The sequence below is a fragment of the Humulus lupulus genome, chromosome 7, assembly GCF_963169125.1.
Source record: "Humulus lupulus chromosome 7, drHumLupu1.1, whole genome shotgun sequence".
In the NCBI taxonomy this organism is placed as follows: Eukaryota; Viridiplantae; Streptophyta; class Magnoliopsida; order Rosales; family Cannabaceae; genus Humulus; species Humulus lupulus.
Genome location: NC_084799.1, coordinates 93,680,835 through 93,700,192, shown reverse-complemented (window position 1 = coordinate 93,700,192; position 19,358 = coordinate 93,680,835). Strand labels below are relative to the sequence as shown.

The 19,358-nt window shown below is 36.2% G+C and overlaps 1 non-coding gene across 1 annotated transcript; it reads left to right on the top strand.

The window, feature by feature from the left end:
- Positions 1–5,260: 5,260 nt before the first annotated feature.
- On the top strand, positions 5,261–5,367 carry LOC133793323 (small nucleolar RNA R71). Its single transcript, XR_009874772.1, has one exon. It is a non-coding gene; the product is annotated as a small nucleolar RNA R71 (small nucleolar RNA).
- The last annotated feature ends 13,991 nt before the right edge of the window (positions 5,368–19,358 follow it).

Genomic DNA, 19,358 nt, shown 5'->3' with positions numbered 1-19,358 from the left:
ATGAGAGTACTTCATAAAATTTTGTTCTCACTGTGGAATTAGGAGAGTTAAAGGTTATGCCTTTGGATCGACTTGGTCAAACCAGCATAATCGGGGAAACGTCACAATCTGTTCCAGATGTGGATAATGATTTTCATCAATGAGGATGAGGATGACGAAATTAGTGAAGATGATGTAGAAAGTACATATAATAATGTAGGAATCGACATTGATGAGGAATAATATTTTCTTGTGAATATTCTTATTGTATGTTTTAATTTCAAGGCTTCTCAATCAATATATGACTTTTCTCAACAATGTTTGTATTTCAATAGTTTCCAATGCATTACTGAAATTTTAATGTGGATGCCCTAAATTTTATTAGTATTATTTTATAACTGATTTAAAGTTAACAATTATATAAACTATAAAGATACGTCTAGTGTTGTTGCTCGTTTTCATGGCGGTGATGGAGCGGGTGATCCTCCTCCAGATCTGTAAATTATGATACGTAAGTATACGTAATCAATTCAAGTAATATAGATAGTAAATAAGAATCGTTCCCACAAAGACTATAACCCAATTACCAATAATTGCTCTTTACTTTCTCTTTGGCAAGTAAAATTAAGATGAATAAATCTAATTACAAACACAATTTAAATAACTGTAAACAAAACACTTAATCAAAGGATGAAAATCAATAATACAAAGACCTAGGGTATTAACTTCATCAACTTTTCATTCTATTAATTTTATTAATCAGTTCTAAATTTCTTTCTTCCTATTCTAATAGAAGGTTAACATAAATCGATTCCTATTCTTTTTTAAGATATAAGATCTCGACCTATATGTAGGTTTTCTACATCTCTGTGATAAACTTAAACATATAGCAAGCATTAAGCATAGAAACCTAATTGCTACACAAGCCTTTCCTCCAATATGTAACATATGTCTATATAATAATAGCATATTAAATTCCCATCTTTCGAATTTTGAATCAAAATCATAAATCAAGCAAATATTGATCATATATTTACTAGCATTAAGCAAACATTATATAGATTAGAAGAAAGAAGAAGAATCAATAGAACATCATAATCATATTAAATAGAAATCCAAGCGACTACATTAACCCCTAGATAGAGGGTTTAGTTCACATCAGACATGACTAAAACAACAAAATAATTATTCAGAAACATAAAATTCAAAAGCTTGAAGAAAATATGAAAGTGCAGAAAAAATTGTCTTAGAATAAAATTTACTCTCTAAATTTGTAATTAAAATCTGAGCTCTACCTAATTAAACCCTAAAGTCTAAATTTATACTAAAAAAACACAATTTCCTCTTTTTTTTTTCTTTCAAATGTGAGCCGCGACTTGGCCTTTCCTAGGTCGCAACCCATGTCTTTGTTTAAGCACTTCGGCATCTGGTTAGGCCCTCCAAGCGCCGCGGCCCTCTCAACCCAGGTCGCGGCCCATGTGTTGATGCGTCTCTTGGGTTTTGCCTCTTTTTCTTCTAGCGCAACGACTCTATTGACCAAGTCATGACTCTAATTCCTTTCAGCAAACCTTCAGCCTCTGACTTTGCTAGAGTCACGACCCTTAAGACCATGTTGCGACTCTAATTCTATTTTTTCAGATTTTAACCTTTTGACATCCTTCCTTCATCAAAAACTTATTATAACTCATCCTTAACGCCAATTTGAGTCGAACAACCACCAAAAGCCCCATTTTCCACCATTTCCTCTTCTTTTCACATTTAGCTCATGATCCAAAGTACCAACCTACAACAAACACAAATACAAGCGTAATCTTGCACAAAGCAAACATAAAGACTCAAGATTAGCACAAAAACACATTCTAAAACGACAGTAAAATGAAGTTACCAAACTCCTCCAAACTTACTCTTTACTCGCCCTCGAGTAAAGAACACAACAATAAACATATTCAACTAAAAACCTAAACAACAAACACACTTGAATTAAGCTGACAACAGTAATTCACTCCTCAAGCTGTGATGACTAACACACTTATATAATCTTCAGGAAAATCAACTTACAATCTAGAATTTCAGTCAAAACATTCTTCCAATTCACTTAAGTTCAAACAAAAATAAAAGCTCTCAAAATCATGATTAATAAATAAAATGCATTTGACTCAATTCATGCTCACCAATTTTTTTTCATTACAATAAATTAATATCATTATCCCATAAGCTTGCTATACTTACTAATCTCCACTAATGTAGAAAACACATGCTCAGAAATCAATAGGACTTTCATAGCTTATAATTTAAGGGGTTTGGTAAAGGTTGATGAAAATGTCATTTAGGCTCAAATATACCATAAGCACACAAACCAAACAAACCAATCTTGTATCAACTTGCAAACCCCAAAAATAATCCCAAATTTCTCAATCTTTCTTGCTTTGAGAGAAAGTTCAATTAATGAATTTTTTTTCTAATGATACTACACTCCCCCAAACTTATTTCTTTGTATTTTCAATTGGAGTGTATTTCATTTTCAATATACTTTTTGTTTTTTTTTCTTCTCAATTTTTCTTCTTCTCTTGACACAAATTTCTAAATATAAACCTCATTACAAACATCTCACAATCACTTTTCATATGCTTATGGTATATTAAAGGGAAGGAAAAATATTAAAGTTTCAAATAAGCTCAAAATAAGTGTCAAACAAAAAGAATCAAATTATGCTCAAATTTGGGTAACTAAGGATTCAATAAATCAAGGTTAGCTTGAAAGGCTCAAACGTTCCAAAGAATTGCCTAAATCACCTTCCTAAGCATGCATCATCAAGGATTTCGTCTCAAATAGCAAGCAAACAAGTTCTAGGATAACAACATTTTCATAATATTTTTTCAACATTTAGCAAGCATAAAAATTGTTCAATTACACAAAATTTATTAAAAATCATGATTAAGCTCTCAATTATTTAAGTAGACGAAGTAAAAATGGAAAGAGCTATTCAACCAAGCACACAAATTTTTATAGCTGCATTCCCATTCAATTTATATGACACATCATTCAATCATATTATCATTGGCTAATTATTGTCAACTTGATTCAACTAACACCCTAAACAACCTAGACAAAACATAACAAACACAAAACAACACGACTAACAAAATAACATAATATATATAAAACAATAATCCCTTCCCCCAAACTTAACCTAAACATTGTCCCCAATGTTTAAATAAAATCTAAGAAAAAGAAACTTACCTGACACCTCAGATTGCTTCAAATGATACAGATTGAGATGGTGAATCAAAAATGGGGAAAGAAAATTTTTCGGTTAGCCCATAATTCATTATGCTGGAGCCCGAAGTAGCGCTGCAACTCAAATTAGTCTCATATTTAATATTAAATAAAAATAAATACTCAAAATACTAAAATTAAAGTAATCATAACCCAAAACTTAAATGAAACTAAAAGAAAAATAATGCAAATAAAAGATTGGAATGCCTCCAAATGCGCTGTTGTTAATGTCAGTTAGTCGGACACTTGTTTTCTTTCATATTCAACTTGGATCAAGTCCACCCCTCACATCCTTGAGAGCCATAGTATGATGAGTTGGCCCTCGTTTCTTGTTATTATAAATTGGTGAAACTTTACCTCACTCATGTATCATTTGAATCCTCTCACTAAAGAACATTTTTAAACGATGACACACTTTTCACATTCCACTTTTAGCCATGGATCTTCTCTTAGAGACTTCCAACTTGTTCTCTCCTCGTTTTACCACGTCAACTCTACAACAAGTTGGAATTTTTGTTGCTGTAAAAACATTAAATATTAACTCCTCTTTTTGTGCTTGCAAATTTAACTCACCCTTTGTACATCGACCAAAGCCCTACCAGTAGCCAAGAATGGGCGTCCAAGTATTAGTGGAATATTTTCATCTTCCTCCATATTTAGAATAATAAAATCCGCAGGAAAAATGAATTTGTCCACCTTCACCAATACATCCTCGATCACTCCTTAAGGATGTTTGACGGATCGATTTGCTATCTGCAAAGACACAGTAGTAGGCCAAAATTCTCCCAAATTCAACTTCCGAAAGATTGATAGAGGCATTAAATTCACACTGGCCCCTAAATCACATAAAGCCTTTGTCACCACTGAGCCCCCTATAGAACACGGTATATTGAAACTACTAGGATCTTTAAGCTTGGGAGGTAGTTCTTTTGAATTATCGCACTGCACTCCTCAGTAAATGCCACTGTCTCATAATCCCCCAACTTCCTTTTCTTTGACAAAATTTCTTTCATAAACTTCACATAACTTGACATTTGTTCAAGTTCCTCAACAAACGAGATATTGATGTGTAGCTTTCGAAAGATATCCAAGAATTTAGAAAACTGCTTATCAAGCTTATTCTTTTGAAGCCTCTGAGGATATGGGATCTTTATATGGTGATCTATACTTATTTCTGGTTGCTTCTCTCTAAATTCTTAGCAACATCTGACCCACTCACTTCCTTCTCCTTATCAACCACTTTTGACTCTTTTATCTCCTTGCTACTCCTCAAGGATATTGCATTGCCTGATCTTTTGGGTTTACCTCAGTAGTGCTTGGTAAATTCCCTTGAGCACGATTTGTCATCAAAGTAGCCAACTGTCCTAATTGAGTCTCCAAACTCCTGATAGATGCCCTAGTTTCTGTGATGAACTAGTTTAGTACATCGAACTATGCTTCAGGTTGTTTCATATGTGTTGGCTGATGTGGCTGTGGCTGTGGAGGTGGATATTGTTGTTGAATTTGAGGGAAATAATGTTGTGCAACTTGATTATTTTTCCATGAGAAGTTAGGATGATTCCTCGACCCTTAGTTATATGACATCGAAAAAGGGTTGTTGGTTGGTCCTTGAAAATTTCCTATAGCTTGGACTTGTTCCATATGTATATTATTCATATCCATGGCAGGACACTGATTTAATGGATGAGCACTCCCACATGCCCCACATAAACTCTGCACTTGCATGGTTTGGGCTGATAGGTTGCTCAATTGTAACTGCTTCGTTAAAGCTGCCAGTTACGCTGTAAGCATGGAAATAACATCCAATTCAATCATACCAGCCACCTTCTTTGGTTGTCCCCTTTTAGTTGGCCACTGGTAGTTATTCATTGCCATCTTCTCTAGTAGATCATATGCTTCGTTGGCACTCTTACTCATAAACACACCTCCTGCTGCAGCATCTATTATGGTACGAGTAATACCATTCAACCCATTATAAAAATTATGGACTAGCATCCACTTCTCTAGACCGTGATGTGGGCACTTCCTTAAAAACTCTTTAAATCTTTCCCATGCATCATACAACGATTCCCCTTCTGTCTGGTAGAAATTATTAATTTCCCCTCTTAACTTTGCAGCTTTTGCTGGAGAGAAAAACTTTGCTAAGAACTTCTGGGCTAACTCCTCCCATGTTGTGATAGAATTAGCTTGCAGTGAAATTAGCCAACTCTTCACCTGGTCTCATAGAGAGAATGGGAATAATCTGAGTCTAATTGCATCGTCACTCACCCCATTCATCTCAAATGTTGCACATAGATCTAGTAAATTGGCTATGTGCAAATTAGGATCTTCCGTGGGCAACCCCCTAAATTGAACAACAGATTGCACCATTTGTAATATTGTTGGCTTAATCTGAAAATTATTTGCAGCAATAGTAGGGTGTCTAATGCATGAATGCACTCCTGTGACAGTACGAAGTACATAGTCTCTAAACGTCCTTGGTCATCGTTCCACTGGAACCTCTGCAATATTTGGGATATTATTAACATTAGCAGCATTGTTTACTGCATTTCCTTGATTCTCACCATGGAAAAATCCAGTGTTTTCTTTATCTTTCGAGTTTGTCTGCACGTTCTTTCAATTTCAAGATCTACCGGGATGAGATCCTTTTGTCTACTTCATCACAAATACCAATAATTCCCGAAACACAATACAACCTTGATCCGAATGAGTACTAAAATAAATAAAACCAAAGTAGAGCAAAGAAGTAATTAATTTTGATATTGGATATTAGTCCCCTGCAACGGCACCAAAACCTTGATCTGTAAATTATGATACACAAGTATACGTAATTGATTCAAGTAATACAGATAGTAAATAAGAATCGTTCCCACAGAGACTATAACCCAATTACTAATAATTGCTCTTTACTTTCTCTTTGGCATGTAAAATTAAGATGAATAAATCTAATTACAAACACAATTTAAATAACTATAAACAAAACAATTAATCAAAGGATGAAAATCAATAATAAAAAGATCTAGGGTATTAACTTCATCAACTTTTCATTCTATTACTTTTATTAATCAGTTCTAAATTTCTTTCTTCCTATTCTAATAGCAGGTTAACATAAATCGATTCCTATTCTTTTTCAAGATATAAGATCTCAACCTACATGTTGGTTTTCTACATCTCTGTGATAAACTTAAACATATAGCAGGCATTAAGCATAGAAACCTAATTGCTACACAAGCCATACAGGTACTTTCATCCAATATGTATCCTATGTCTATATAATGATAGCATATTAAATTCGCATCTTTCGCATTTTGAATCAAAATCATAAATCAAGCAAATATTGATTATATATTTACTAGCATTAAGCAAACATTATATAGATTAGAAGAAAGAAGAAGAATCAATAGAGCATCATAATAACATTAAATAGAATTCCAAGTGACTACATTAACCCCTAGATAGAGGATTTAGTTCATATCAGACATGACTAAAACAACAAAATAATTATTCAGAAACATAAAACTTAAAAGCTTGAAGAAAATATGAAAGTGTAGAAAAAATTGTCTCAGAATCAAATTTACTCTTTAAATTCGTAATTAAAATCTGACCTCTATCTAATTAAACCCTAAAGTCTAAATTTATACTAAAAAAAACACGATTTCCTCTTTTTTTTTTTTTTTCAAATGCGAGTTGCGACTTGGCCTTTCCTTGGTCGCGGCTCGTGTCTTTTTTAAGCACTTCAGCATTTGGTTAGGCCCTCCAAGCGCCGCCACCCTCTCAACCCAGGTTGCAGCCCGCGTGTTGATGCATCTCCTGGGTTTTGCCTCTTTTTCTTCTAGCGCAGCGACTCTATTGACCAAGTCACGTCTCTAATTCCTTTCAGCAAACCTTCAGCCTCTGACTTTGCTAGAGTCACGGCCCTTAAGACCATGCCGTGACTCTAATTCTATTTTGTCAGATTTTAACCTACTGACATCCTTCCTTCATCAAAAACTTACTATAACTTATCCTTGACGCCAATTTGAGTCGAACAACCACCAAAAGCCCCATTTCCCACCATTTCCTCTTCTTTTCACGTTTAGCTCATGATCCAAAGTACCGACCTACAATCAAGACAAACACAAGCATAATTTTTCACAAAACAAACATAAAGACTCAAGATTAGCACAAAAACACATTCTAAAATGACACTAAAATGGAGTTATCACCTACACGGGTGCTTACTTCCTGTGAGACAAGTAATATACTATAATTAGTCTATGTTTTATCAATAAATGAAAAATTGATATTATTTTATTCAGTTTAATTTTATTTTTTAATTAAAATATGCAGGTGCTACCACGAAAAGAAGAGGTCGGTCTTGATCCAAAAATTTGCAGCAGCTCGTCGATGACTATGAAGGTCTGTTGACTCAATTTGATCTGAAGGAGGGAACCTACAAAGGAGTTGGTGATTTTGGGACATCGTTCATGAGACTTATTGGTAACCTTATTGGTCACCATGTGCTGTTATATTATGATTCGTGGCAGAGTGTTCCGAATGAGCACAAGATAAGATTGATGCAAAAGATTGAGGTAAATCTATCAACTTATTCACATGTAATGCTTTTTTATAATTTCAAATTTCTAACAAGTACGACTATTTTTTGAAGGAATTATCATTCTTCCCCGTGCTCTCCCTGTGTGGCGACTGATAGAGACTGACATTGAGCGAGAGTTTCAGGATTGTTATAAGGATATAAATGGTTGCAAGAAAAAACACTTCGATGAACATGGAGGCTATGATGATATCGAGATAGCCAGAAAGAATCCATCGGAGGACATGGACAACGAGAGTTGGCAGAAGTTGGTTGACCTTTTCACCACTCCATATTTCATGGCACGCTCAAAGGCAAATGCTGCCAATAGAGCAAAACAGAAATATCAAACTCTCCATGGATCGACCTCTTGTGCTTCTGCTCGATTTAAGAAGGTAAATAAAAATATGTATATAATTTGAAATATTTTCAGTTATCTTAATAATAATTTCAATATTGAACTGATATTTTATTTTCTAAAGATGAATTGTCAGACTAAGGAACTGCCCAACATTATTGATACGTTCCATGACATGCATAATCATCTGACATGTGGATGGGTGAACACGAATGCTAAGGATGAATATGTAAGTAACTTTCTAAGTTTTGTGTATATTTTTATTATTTAATTGTATTGTATATTAATTGTCTTGTTTCTAAACTACAGGATGCGTTGCAGCAAGAAGTCCAGACACAATCCTAATCTCAATCCCATTCTGAATCTTCAGTAGGAAGTGCCTATATCGATGAGACACAAGTCGTCTCAACGTACTTGGTCAACATCGTGGCCACAACCAAGGTATTGGACGCAAGTTGAAGGACACTTATACCTTTGCCGCAGGCACCAACGAATCCTCTTCAGAATTAGAGGCATCACCATTTACGTCCACCACAGTCTGCCCTCCAATGGTACCAGCTGAGGTTTTCCAGTCCATGGTTCAACACTTCAGTCAAGCCATTATGACCCAGAATGACAACTTCTAGCAAATGCAACAATTTATGCAAGCTACAAATCCAAACATCCAAGGTCCACAATTTCAGCCTATGAACTTGGACATAAATATGATACAGTCCATGATGGCAAATTTCCAGGCTCGGGCCAATTTCCACTAGAGCAGCCACAACCACTACAGTTGCCACAACCACTACAGTTGCCACAACCACCACAGCCACCACAGCAGCCCGAAGATGATGACAAATTTGAGATTAATTTAGATGAAATTTAGTTTGGTTATATTATTCTTTTAAATTTATTAATATTTTGTGTTGTTTTATACATTTTGGAGACTATACTACTTATGTTTGTACTAAATTGAGCATAATAATTTTTATCTTGATATCATATTAATATTAAATATTATTTTATTAATAATAATTTTGTTTTATTATTTAATTAATATTTAATATTTTATCAAATAAAATTTAATTAATATAATTAATAAAAAAATTAAAATTTTTTTATATAACTATAGAAACGACATGTCGTCGCAGTAGGGTGCTCGCTGAACACGAAAATCTGAGATTTTGTGACCCTACGGCGATGACATGCCGTTGCTGCAGGTATATAAACCTAGATGTTTGCGGTCCATGGGCCTACAACGATGACATGTGGTCGCAGTAGGAGTTTTTAAAATTCAAATTTTTTTAAATTTTGCAACCACCTACAACGATGCATGTCGTCGCAATATCCCAGTTCAACCAAAAAAGGGATTTCCTACTGCGATCAACATGCCATCACTGTAGCAAAACCCTACTTCGACGACTATGTTTTATCATCATTGTAGGTCACTAGACATACGGACCTACAACGACATCGTGTTGGTGACGATGTGTCATCGTTGTAGACCTACAGTGATGACTTCTGAATCTACAACGACAACAAAATTCATCGCTGTAGACCTATTTTCCTATAGTGAATATAAGCTCATATGTTAGGGTCATATCCAAAACGCCCTCACGGATCATCTTTACAACCTTTACACCAATACCATGTCTGCCAAAAATATATGGGAAGCCTTGGAAAACAAATACAAATCCGATGAAGAAGGTACAAAGAAATTTATTATTGTTCAATACATTGAATTTAAGTTTATTGATGATAAACCTTTTCTCCCCCAAATCCATTAGTGGTAAATCATTGTGAATAAGCTCTCCACCCTTAAGATTGTGTTGCTAAAGCAATTCCTTGCTAGTGCTATAATAGCCAAGTTACCTTCACCTTGGAGAGGCTATAAGAAGAAAATTCGTCATAAGAATCAGATCTCTTTGGAAGAGATTCTCAAGCACCTAAGAATTGAGGAGGATTTTCGTTCTAGGGATAAACATGTTGATAAGTCTATTAGTGGGACCTCCAAAGCCAATGCAGTGGCCAAACCACCTGATAGTAAAGGAAAATGGCATAAGAAGCCCCATGGTAAAAGTGACAAATCCTTGAGTCCTAGAAAGAATGAAGGGTAATTCAAGAGCTCCAAAGGGCCTTGATTTGTGTGTGAAGAGTGGTTACTTTTGGAAGGGGTTGTAGTGTAACAACCCGAATTTGCTAATCAGGCTTAGGGCCTTGATTAGTGTGCCTGGAGGGCAATAAGTGGTTTAATTTGCTTATATGTGAATTTATGTGTATATATGATTATGATGCATGTTTAATTGAGTTAAATGTGCATGTGGGCCCCGTCTGGATATTGGGGGCATAAATGTGATAAATGAAATATATGTTGTATACGTGTGATATGTCTGTACAGCACGATCCGAGACAGTCCTGGGGAGCGGTTAGCCAGAGAGTCACAACGGGGTTGAGATTCGGACTCGGGGCGAGTCGAGGGGTAATTCGGGTATTAGTCGAGTTATGGGATTATCGGGACATAGAAATAAATATTTGGAGATATATTTGAGGATAGAATGCCTAAGCGGGAATATTTGGGGAATTTACCATTTTTGCCCTCGGGGACGTATTGGTACCCCGAGCCTTGAGGTAACCTTTAGACTTAAGTTATATAAAACAAATAAGTGAAAGGAACTGTTTAGAAACCTTGAGAAACCGACTCATACTCTCCTAAGAACTGAAGTTATCTTTTGCTCTCCCTTCTCTTACACTCTCTAAGGTGGAATTCAAGAGGAAACCTAAAGGAATTACCAAGGAATTGAAGGGATTTCAGCTGGGATGCTCTAGGAGCTTGAAGCTTTGGGATTGAGGATCAAAATTCTGGGATTAAGCTCAGCAAGGTAAGCTCTAAACATTAAAGTTTAGCCTTTAACTTTCTGCTGGTTCTAAAGGATTGCATGTAGCTAAGCTTGATTAATCTTTGGGTGTTGTAGCTAAGTTTTGGAGCATACTTTGAGGTTTTGATGTTGTTTCTGTGCTGGAGTAATTATGTTGAATATCTAGGAGTCTTAGCTTGGTTTTGGTGGTAATTGGCTTGAAGAAGGGATGGAAAAACTGATGGAAAATCTGGGTTCGTCGTATGGAGCCGCGGCCCTAGGAGGGGTGTGCCGCGGCCCGCATGCGCGCGCAGCCATGGGAGGCTGAGAAAATTCGAGCGCGCCGCGGCCCGTGCAGGGCGCGCCGCGCCTCGCGTGGTTGTCAGTGGAGAGCTAGCCTCTGTTTTGAGGCTAGCCGCGACTCTAGAGGGTGGGGCCGCGACCCTTAGTGACAGTGAGGATTTTAATGATATTTTTGACTTGGGAACTTAAAGGGTAAGGCTCGGGATGGATTTTATCATTTGGATTGATAGAATTCAAGATCTCGGAGGTTAGGGTTACGGTTTGTGGTTATTTGTTGGGTTGGAATTTGATGGTCGGATATTGTTATGTGTTGTGACTAGGATTTCGGCGAGGCTCACGTTAGTGGACTGTGCTCGGGGTATCGGTGCTCAGGAAGCTCGGAACTCAGGTAAGAAAACCCCTGTTTCTGTAGAGCTTGTGTGCAGGGCTGAGCCCAATGTGTTGAATGGAAATGATATGCAGGGCCGAGCCCTATATACTAGAATTGCAGAGCATGGCTCTTTATCTGTTTATGCTTGAATTCTGTGCTTGTTGCCATATTGTGTTTTATATTATATGTGTGATCGGCAAGAGCCGGGAATGGTGTAGACCGGGAACGGCATCAAGCGCGATGAGTGCAAGGCCGAGAACGTCTTGAGGCCGGTAACATCGTTGAGCACGTGGGGTGCAAGTTGCCAGGGCGAGACCGTAACAGGATACCTGGGATATCCTAACGGCATGGTCTGCGAACCCAGGGTTTGGTAAACGCCTGGGACGGCTAGGCCATACGTGTTTAGCCATTGGTGGCCTGCTTATATGTTTGATTCATGTATTGCATATGTTATCTGTTATGGGTTTTCTTGCTGGGCTTCGGCTCACAGATGCTTTGTGATGCAGGTAAGGGTAAAGAGAAGATCAACCAACCATGAGCACAGCTAGCGTGAGGCGGCGTGTACATGTCCGGCCAGCCTGGCTGTCACAGCTAGGGGATTTTGGGAGATGCTTGTAAACGAACTTAGATTTTGTCGCCTAGTCGACTCTGATCAGTTTGTGTTGTAAATATTTTCTAGACTATGTTTTGGGATCCCAAATGTAAATTTTTATAATTAATTGTGAAAAACTACTTTCTCCAATGTTTTCTTTTTAATTATGGCTTAGTGACACATTTTTGGGTTAAAACCTCGATTAGCGAGTTGGAAGCACGATTTTAAACACACTTAGTAACGGCTCTAAGGAGGTAGGGCGTTACATGTAGGTTCAAAAAGAGCCACAACAATGAGCCAAAAGTGAGTTCAACCAACGGATAATTAGTGGCTACACTAAGTGGATCAATGCCATCAATGGGAAAGTGCGAGGGTCATGGTATGATACTTATGCCACCATCCATGTCACTTATGGCATGTCTCTCTTTAAGACCTTTGAAGACACAAGTAATGGGCCTGAAATTCAAATGGGCAATGAAAAGAGGTCCAAGGTTGAAGGTAAGGGTACAATTAATATCTTTTTCACTTTCGGTAAGAACGTTCTACTTACTAATGTTCTCTATGTATCAGACATGAGTAGAAATCTTGTGAGTGGAGACTTTCTTAGCAAACTGGGCATCAAGGCGATGCTTGAGTCTGGAAAGCTCATTTTGTCAAAATGAGGAATTTTTGTTGGGAAGGGTTATGTTTGTGATTGAATGTGTAAAGTTTGTAATGTAAGGGTGTGTTTGGTACCCCAAATTACACTGAATTGTATTGTATAGTATTATATTATATTGTATTACATAACACATTTTATATAGTACTATTTTATGTATTGACTTCTATTTACATATAAATATATAACCTTTTATTAAAAGTCAATAGCTAACTGTTGGGCATGGTGCCTTAAAGTAATGAAAGTAGTTCGTTGCTTATGAAATTTATAAAAGAAATATTTTTATATAATTAATAATAATTATTATTGAATAATATTTAGATAAATATCGAAAAATTCGTAATTCGTTAATGTAGCTATAATCTTGTATGCATATGAGAGGATTAAGATTATAAAAATGAATTAAATAGTCCGAAATTTATATTAAAGTTATGGAATCCTTAAAGTTACGGTCCATTGGTATTATGAATACATGTGATCTAGATTTGGATCACTGGTGTAGATAGATATCTCAGTGGAGGTGCTTTATATAATAATGATTATATAGAACTAGACCCAATATGCATTTAACTCTTTACTAAATATCGTTATTGTCATATCAACTATTGATATGCAAAACCTTAAAATAGTTATAATTATATCACTTGACGATCATATGCAAATCAATCTTAATTCTGAAGCTATCATGAACTCCTATTTATGTTATTTGGGTCCTTTGATTCACTCGTTAGGATCTGTCAGAATGATCAGAATAAAAACTTTTGTTTTGGGGGCTCATTGATGTAGATGACCGGGGACATGATTTACAGATATGGAATCCAAGACTTCTTCATAAGAAGGTTGAATAATGGTTCGTTTAAGTATTAATTCTGGAACTGAATAGTTTGGGGCCTCTAATTTATAAAAGATTTTATAAATTAACTATTCACTAGTGAATTAATGGTACTTAAGGATAAAGAGATAATTAGAGGGGTAAAACAGTCATTTAACCTAGCTCTAATTATGAACCAATTATTGGAGGGTTGAATTGGATGAAGTGATTATATCAATGGACACTTAATAAAGTACTCAGTAAATATAAGTCTATAATTACAAGAGTGTAATCCCAAGTTTTTAGTGGAATACTATTGTGATTAATAAATAAGATTACTATATTAAAGAGTTTAATTAATAATCTAAATTTATTGGATCTTGGAATTATAGGTCCATAGGTCTCCGAATTGGCTCTATAAACACTGTACAGGGTAAGAGTAACAATAGAACAAGTACGGGTATATTTGTCAAGAAAGCAAATACGTAATTATTCAAAATATATTTATTATTTAATTAATTATAATATTTTTAATTATTAATTAATTAAATAAAATAATTAATTTTGAATTAATTATGTCATCTTATTTTAAATTAGTTTGAGAAATTAATTTAATATTTAAATTTTGGAAATTTAAATTTAGATAATTGATTTTGAATCAATCATATATCTTATCTGGGTTATTAGATTGATTTTGAATAAATTAAATTTAATTAAATATATTTTGAATATAGTAATAGATAAGATCTATTTTAATTGAATTAGTTAAATAAAATAAATTAGAAAAATATAATATCTGCTTTCATTAGTAAGGGGTATTTTGATAATTTTTGGCAAATACATGACTGTGTGTCTATTCGACTATGTTATGATTTGAAAGATAATTATGAATAATTTTTTTAAGTCTTGTACGTTTTGAGAAACAACAATGATTCCTTCAAATAGTAAGGGCATTATTGTCATGAATTTTGCAGTAACATGCCATAGTGTAATTAAGAGAACTTTTGGGGTCATAAGCTAATTAAGGAAATTGGAAACTATTAGTTTTATGTGAAATTACAAAAAAGGACATGATCCTAATCATGAGAGGGTTAGAATTAAGGCCAAACTAGTCTTTTGATTTTATAGAGAAAATTGCAGATTAAAATAATATTAGCTTAATTATATCGTTCAGTTATCAGTCATTCTATCGATCTAAGCAGAGGGTCTCTGAAGTGGAAGCTGAGAAGATTGGATATCTAGGAATCCATTGGAAGGTAAGACTTGATTACTTTATGGAATTAGATTTGGTTTATCTATTGTTTTAGGAAATTGATCTTGAAATAATGATTTAATTATTATCATTGCTTTTGTAAGATTCTGATGAAAATATGATGATCGAAACATGTTAGCGTTTGGTTTGGGTAAGGATTATGGTTTTTGGCTATAGGTTGTCTAGAAGTTGAAGGTAAAAGTTAGGTTATCTTTTGAATTAATGAATGAGTTGATGACCATTTATTGATTAAACATGCCTAAAAATGTTGGTTTTGCGATTATAGAGATATTGTACGTTGAAATCTGGGTTAGGTGATATTCAAGTTCGAGTTTTGGAGAAAAATAAAGTTGAAATCGCAAGATGCGATTTTTGAGGAATCGTCGAGCGCGACCGCACCCATGGTTAGTGCAACCGCGTGGCTAGTCCAGAAAGATGAAACTTTCTATGAGCGAGATCGTGCTACTTACCTAGAAAGAGGTATTTTGCTAGTTAGGTTGCGATGTTTTTAATGGTGTTTTTGGTTAGGAGGACATTTGAAGTATGGGTCAACGTTAGGAAGAGCATGGGTGCATAGTGATATAGATTTGGTTATTGTTATTAAAGTAAGATGGTGTCATTTTATGTTGTGTTTAGGGCTTGGTAAGGAAACTTGTAGGGGACAAAATTATTGTTGCTGCTTGGACTTGAGGTAAGAATAGTGGACACTTGCACACAGGGTGTACGCTTGACGTACTTTATGGTAGAATTTGTCTTACAAGATATGTTTATGATAATGTATGACTATGTTTAATAGCTTATATGTAATTGTGGATTATGTGTTTTGTGTGTATATGTGATATCTGTGTGGCATGCTTATGTTTTAAAATGCATGTCTACGTTACAAAACTGCATGCTTATGATATGTTGAAATTGCATGCTTACGTTATATTGCATTTTTCCAACCTAACTTGGGCTACGATATTTCATTTTATGTTATCTTTGTATTTATTGTTATTGATTTTAAATTCATGGTTAAGGTTATGGGGTTGTGTCCTACACAACTCATCTTGCTGGGCTTTAGCTCATGGGTACTTTGTACTGTAGGTAAATGCAAATATGTGGTTACAACGCAATAAGTTGGAGAGATTTGGCAGAGGTCGTACATGTCAAGGATGTAACGACCATAAGGGATCGGGCCTACTAAGGAAATTTATTAAATATTTTTAGAATGATGTTTTAGTTGTATTGACTGGATTAAAAGTTTGTTTATTTACTTTGTTTATGATAACTATGAAACTCTAGAGTTTCATTCTTTTTTAAACGTTTGGTTTGTATTTACGATGGATTTTCTATAAAAAGGGGTATTCTTATTTTAAAATCGATTATGGCAATAGTTAGTTAACGCTTCAAGAAATTGGGGCGTTACAGTTGGTATCAGAGCAATGGTTTTTTGTTTCTTGTAGACTATCCTAACATGTACTCTGACCGCTGAAGACAAGCTTGACTTATTGCACTGTAAGCTTTATTTGAATTGTTTTGGTTATGTGAATATTTTCCTTATGTGTTTTAGTGCCTCATCTACATGTATACAATATCTAGAATGGCTTGTGTGCTTAAAGTCCCTAAGGTACGCTTGAACAAGACTCAACGAAGGAAGCTAGCAAGAAGGATAAGGAAGGTACGAAGGATAAGGATGCAACGTTTTGCGGAATGGAGCATTGAAAAGTTAGTCGACCATTATGTGACGGTCAATCAACGCATTCAAGACGTGGTCTGGGAAGGAGGACTGTTAAGCTGTAAGAAGAAGTACGAAGTATTTAGAGATATGATTTCCTCAAGAAGGATGTAGGAAGAACTTCAAGCGGTGTGGAAGCACGTACAAGATAGAGCCCTGGAAGGTGCTAAGTACAAGCGTACACTTATGGCTTTTGCAAGACAACAAGGGTTCGTAATGGCTAACGATCCATTTGTTCAAGGAATTTTCGTAGAATTGATGGATAAGCTCAAGAGTTCTTTTCCTGTGCATAGAATGTGGTTGTAGATGTTTCGTTATATGTAGATTGGTTTTAGTTGATTTATATCTTTACTTTGGTTTGTGATCTTTTGTGAATGATGGATGTGTAACGACCCAAAATTACTAATAAGGCTTAAGAGCCTTGATTAGTGTGCCGGGAAGGCATAATTGGAGGTTAAGAGAATTAATGGTAAGAAAGCGTGAAATGGGTATTGAATAAGTATGCGGGCCCTGTTTGGCTGGTAAGGGCATAATGGTAATTTTGGCCCGTTAGGGCATAAATGTGAATGTGTGTGATAAATTGTAGAGACCACATTATTATGTGGGTAGATTGATAAATATATATGCGTGTACAGGTGTGTGCATTTGTAACTATCGGCACGAGGCGATCCTAGGGAGCAGGTAGCGGGAAAAGTCACAACGGGGTTTAATAGTTGGCTTTGGATAAGTTAGGGATATTATAGGTATCAGGTAGTTAATTAGACTATCGGGTTATGAAAATAAATATATGGAGATATATTTGAGGTCACGGTGTCTAGGTGGGAATAATGGGAGATTTTACCATTTTGGTCTCGGGGACGGTTCCGGCACCTCGAGCCTTGGGCTTGACCTAAATGATAAGGTTAGACTTACAAAGAATAGAAAACAGTAGAACCACAATAAATCGACCTTTTCTTTCTCAGCTCTCTTCTCTCTCTCAAGGGAAACACAAGGGAAATAAACAGAGAAAATCAAGTGGGATTTTGAGGGGATTGAGCAAAGGATTTCTTGGAATTGAAGAGGGGATTTTGAGGTTTAACTCAAGGGTTATCCAAGGAACTGAATCAGCACTAAGGTAAGCAGTGAATTCCTTTCTTTTGGTTAGAAAATTCTGAGTTCTAGCTGGGTGTTGAGATAATTGTAACTTTGATATTTAAGGTTGAATTTGAGCTGAAAGCTTGGGAACTAGCTGGGGTTTGGCTTAGAGAAGGTGCTCAATGGAAGAGGTAAACTCTAATTCATGATTTAAAAGTTTAAATTTAGGTTTTGACTGGTTGGTTTTGGGTGTTTGTGTTCTTGGGTTTCAGAAATTGAAGATGGGATTTCTATAAGTTTTAAGATTAGTTTTCTGTTGAATTAAAATGTTAAAGTTGCCTTAAAAGTGTTGGGAATGATTGATATGGAAATATGGAGCTTTGGAGTGGTTTTGGGTAAGGTTTGGAGGTTGGAAATGGTGGAAATTCTGGGTTCGAAGGGAAGGGCCGCGACTCTGTTCTAGAGTGCTGCGGCCCTAGCTTGCAAAGGAGCCAAGAAGGCTCAGCCAAAGGCAAGTGCTGCGGTGCCCAAAGCAAGGGCCGCGGCGCGTGTCCCCTTCAGGTGTGGTGTTGGCTCTGTTTTGGAGAAGGGCCACGGCTAAGCTTCAAGGGCCGCAGCCCTTGGTTGCACACATGGGATTTTGAGGGTTTTAAGCACGGGAAGGTAGCCTAGTGTGCTCGGGATTTGTTTCACCACCGTGCTTGGTGAGATTCGGTTTCCTGGGAGTTAGTTTTATAACCAGAAACCTATATTCGAGTATTAATGGAATTCATTATCTTGGTTGTGACTAGGTGATAAGCTAGAGCTCGGGAATGGATCGTGCTCGGGGGTCGTCCTTTCTAATTAAAGCATTTGACATTAAGGTAAGAAAACTGCACCTGTGTATGTGGATAGGATGGGACTAAGTGTTCCCTATATTTGAATGTATTGTTATGTGATTGCGAAACACCATGTGAATATGTTGGGACTAAGGGTTCCCTTATAATGGTATGAATGTCATAAGGTGGTATTATGCCACGAGGACATGTGGTAACGGCCTAAGGGTGCCAAAATCCACACTTGCGCACAGGGCGCGGCTTGGACACTGGTATCCGAGGAACACTTATTATGCACTGAGCTCGGTTTAAGCGGGCCGGAGTCAGTGGGTTAAACAGAGGGTGCGGCCTAAGTCGTCGGCTCTGAATATTATGTGATAAGAGTGTATTATGTGGTTGATTGGATTTTGGATCTGAATGTATGTGCTGAATATATGTTGTAGAATATTGTCTTTGACTCAATGAATATCTAGAGCTGGATCATTGGCTATTGACTAGTGTGTTGTCTTGTATGGACTTAATGGCTTGAAGGAACTGAGTAATGCTTTGTGGTTATTGGGTTATGCTCTATGAACTGTTTAGTTGTTAATACTGTTATGATATGATATTATGTTTTCTTGCTGGGCTTCGGCTCACGGGTGCTACATGGTGTAGGTAAGGTAAGTTGGCCATGGGTTGGAGAGCTCTGGGGGCGATGTGTACATTGTCAGCTGCTCGGCGACCACGGTCGAGGATTTGTACAG